At 39.8% G+C, this 4,498-nt stretch overlaps 1 pseudogene; it reads left to right on the plus strand.

The window, feature by feature from the left end:
* On the plus strand, nucleotides 1–121 carry LOC112477445 (annotated as a pseudogene).
* Nucleotides 122–4,498: the final 4,377 nt, after the last annotated feature.

The raw sequence follows: 4,498 nt of genomic DNA on the forward strand, positions 1-4,498 counted from the left end.
GAGTACAGCCATGCTACCCTGAACAAGCCAGATCCTGTCTGATCTCGGAAGCTAAGCAGGGTCGGGCCTGGTTAGTATATTTGGATGGGAGACCACCTAGGAAGACCAGGTGCTGTAGGCTTAAAAAAAAATAAGAGATTGTAAGCTGACCAAGGTCCTTGCAATCTGAGGTCAACCAAGGGTTTCCTCACATAAATAAAAAATAGTAAAAACAAAAAAACAAACCAATAAACAGCTGATTTGGACATAAATAGCACCTGATTCTTGGAGCTGTGTGACCTTGGGGGAGTTACCTCTTTGTCTTCAATTTTCCAATCTTTAGGATGGTCATTCCTATTTCATAGTATTTTGGTGAGGTTTAAGTGATATAAAACAATCATTTATTCAAGAAAAGTTTATTACTATATTTCTAAATGTTGAAGACATTAGCAGTGACCAAGACCCTGGTCTCAAGAGCTTTACATTTTAATGGGGGAGCAGTGTGAGGGGGTGATCTGGCATGAGAAGGGCTGCAGTTTTATATAAGGTGGCCTTATGGCTGTAAGGCTGATAACATTTGTTTAGAAATCTAAACATGAAGGAGCAGGCTCTGGATAAATGGGGAAAGAGCAGAGGGAATATCAAGTCCAAGTGCTCTGAGGCAAGAGTATGCCTGGCCTGTCACAGAAAAAAAAAAAAGTGTCAGCTAAATACTAGTGAGCTAGGGAGAAAGTGGTTGAGGTCTACAATCCTTTATATGAAAGCCTTGTAAGCTTATTTGCTTTGGAATTGCTTTTTTAAATTTTAGAACAGTAATACAAAGCATATACTATTTACAACATTCTCAAAGGGATCTGGAACAGCACTCAAGATTAAATACTCTATTTCTGCAGCAAAATATAAGAATAGGCATGTTAAGTGGAAGAAATAAAGACTATAAATGACCTAACATGAGTTTCATGTCAGATTTTGCTGCCATATGAGTTGCAAAACTTTTTAGAGCTGTTTTGAGTTTTCAATTGCAGACAAGGGGTTGTGTACCCATGGTACACAGAGAAGACAAGTCTGGGTCACCTGGGGCTTTGTGGGTCCTGGTAAAGACTCTGGACTTCATTTGAAGTGTAATGGCACATAATGAGCTACCGTACCCACTAGGATGGTTATAATAAAAATAACAAGTGCAGGTGATGTGATGGTTAGTTTTCCAAAGCGACCGCACCATTTTATATATTCCTACAGCTGGTGGGAATATATAAAATGGTGCGGTCGCTTTGGAAAACTGACATTTTTTCAAAAAGTTAAAAAGAGATACCACTCCTAGGTATATACCGAAGAAAACTGAAAACATATCCAATAAAAACTTGTACATGAATGTTCATAGTGACATTATAATAGCCAAAAACTAGAAACAACCTCAAATGTACAATTGGTGAATAGATCAACTGATATATCCATACAATGGACTATTATTTGGCCATAAAAAAAGAATGGAGTTTTGCTACATGCTACAACATTGATGAACCTTGAAAACATGCTGAAAGAAGCCAGTCATAAAACACCACATATGATTTCACTTATATGAAATGTCCAAATAGGCAAATCTATAGAGAGTAGATGAGTGGTTGCCTAGGGATGGGGAGGACAGGGTTGGGGGAAAGGGAAGTGATTGTTAAATGGTATGGGGTTTCTTTCAGGAGTAATGAAAATATCCTAAGATTGATTGTGGTGATAATTGCACAGCTCTGTGAACATACTAAAAACCACTAATTTGTATACTTTAAGTGTGAATTGCATGGTATAAAAATTATAGCTCAATAAAGCTGTTACAAAAATAAAAGTGTGATGGTAATCCATTGGAGAGTTGAGCAGAACAATGACAATCTGACTTAGTTCACAATAAATATTAGCTATTCTTTTTATTATGTCAGAGATACCTCTGAAATGTTAGACGAGTATTTCTCAAACTTCAGGCATTTGTGTACCTCTTTTGGTAGTTTTGCCATATCTATACTGTCATTTTCTTTAAATCGACATTTCTACATGTATTATAAAAAAATTATGTCAGTATTCTAGATGGAAAACATAACTTGCTATAAATAGAAGGTAATGTTTCAAAAAACTGTGGCTTTTAAATTTTTTAAAAAAAAGGTTTATCACTTTTTTTTAATCACCAAAATGATTTTTATCATCAAAAGTCATCCCACAAATGTCCCTGGGAAATGTCTCCTGAGCTGTAAGCTCATGAGGTCAGGGACAGTGTCTAGATGGTCAGTTATAGTGCCTGACATACAGCAGGTGCTCAATATTTGCAGATAAGTAAGCTCAGCTTATGGAAAAGTCGATGATTAATGAGTTATTTTTTTTTTCTTTGCATGAATAGGAATCACCTCTACCATTAGAATAAAATGAGTCCTAAGCCAAACCTCCAAAAATGTATTCAAAGTGCTTGGGATAGAATCTGAGAATTTGACTTTTAACAGCATCTTGAGTGTCCTAGAATTCAAGTGAGAAAATGTTGCAAGGAAAAGCAAGTGATCAACTGTGCCAACTGCTGCTAATAGGTCAAATAAGGATTGAGAAGTGACTACCGGCTTTAGCAATATGTGCTAAAGTTAGTGATTTTGAGAAATTTCAGTAGAATGGCAAGGGCAAAAGCATGATCAGAGTGGGTTCAAAAGAGAATTAGACGTCTTTAACATATCACTAAATATGATACTAATTGTAAAAAGAGAATGGGAAGAAAACTTTGGAGACATCTTTTTCAAGTTTTGCTGAAAAAAGGAGGGGAATAGGGCAGTGGCTGAAAGAAGTGGGGTCAAGAGGATTTTATAAAATGATAGAAATATCAGCATATTTGCTTGAAGATGGGAAAATTGAGAGAAATAAAGAAAAATCGATGATGTAGAGAAAAATCAATGTGGGAGACAGAGCCATGTCCTTGAACAGACAAAAAGGGATGGAGTCCAGGGCACAGGTGGAGAGGTTGGCCTTGGATAGGAGCATGGACAGTTTATCTACAATAACAGGAGAGAAGATGGAATATATAGTCCAAAAGCAAGTAGGTTGTTTGCTACTTCTATTTCTCAGGGAAATAGGAGGCAAGGTCATCAGCTGAGAATGAGACAGAGAGTGGGAGTTGGAGGTTTGAAGAAAAAAGAGAATGGAACAGGCGTCTGGGAGAGTGGAACGTGAGAGGCTAGAGAGTGCAGGCTGGTGTAGTGCGATTGCCTGGCAGCACTGTAGGTTAGAGGGCAAGAATTTAAAGAGACCAGTTGGCATGATGAAGTACTATTCAGTTTTACAAGTACAGACTCAAAATGGATAGAGACTTGGATTTAACTGGAGTTGCAGGTTGGCCAAATGAGGTGAGAGGGGGCAAAGGAATTGAAAGTATACTCAAGGGAGTGATTATAATGGCCGACCATGGAAATTAAGGATAAGGAGGAAAGATAGGACGTGGAGAGGGTAAGGTCCAATGGACAGGGGATATGATCAGTAGGTTCAAGTTCTGGTTAGGGTTAGGACAGTAGAGCTGGTAAAAAAGTATGGAGTCAGAGAGTGGGATGTTTAAAATTGAAAATAGAGGGGTTTCAGTTACCGGTAAAGCATTTGGGGAGAGCCAGGTTTTCTTTAGAGCACATGGGAAGGTAAAAGTTGGGAGTTTTTACTGTTGATAAACTCTGAATTCCAGAAGGCCACGAAAGGATTTCAGGAAATGGAGACGAGTGTAAAACAGAGTCAGAAAGGGCTGCATGGGAATTAAAGTTTGGGAGATGAAGGGTGACCTGGAGTCCTGGGCTTCCGTAGTGACTGCACTGCACATGAGCAGGAATAAGGGCAGCGGTGCAGTGAGAATTGGCAGATATCACTCATAAGCCAAGGGTGCAGTGGAGCCTAGAGACCCAGCTCACCTGTCTGTATAGGTCCAGGAACCCAGATTTCACAGCTCCTCCTCTGCTTTCTTGCCTCAGGTCAGTTCTCTGCTTTCTTGCCTCAGGTCAGTTGAACTCAACATTGCTGAAATATGGGGGTATCTGGGAAGTCAGCAAGGTGAGAGAGGCCCAAAAGCACTGGGATGGAGGTGGGAGCACTAGGAGACGAGGAGAGAAATTGGAGTGGATGCAGAGTCCCCCTCCCATTTTCCCATTCCCCAAAGAGAAGTTCCAAGGACACATCCCTTTCTCTAGTCTAAAGCACTGCACAATCTACCCTGATCCTGGTAACCTGAGTGAAATTTAGGTCAAAGATGATGTCATGCTACCACAATGAAATGTCACCTCACTTCTGTCCGAATGGTTATCATCATTAAATCAACAAAGAGCAAGTGTTGATAAGGATGTAAAAGAAAGGGAACCCTCCTGCACTTTTGGTGGGATTATAAATCGGTGCAGCCACTATGGAAAACAATATAGACCTGCCGTCTTGCGTCCCTGCCTATGTATGGTTATTCTCAGCTGGTCCACCTGAAACCCCAAGTGCCAACGTTAGTCCCTCGCTCAGCTCCATTTCCTCTTCAATA

Source organism: Pteropus alecto, unplaced genomic scaffold, assembly GCF_000325575.1.
Source record: "Pteropus alecto unplaced genomic scaffold, ASM32557v1 scaffold433, whole genome shotgun sequence".
NCBI lineage: Eukaryota > Metazoa > Chordata > Mammalia > Chiroptera > Pteropodidae > Pteropus > Pteropus alecto.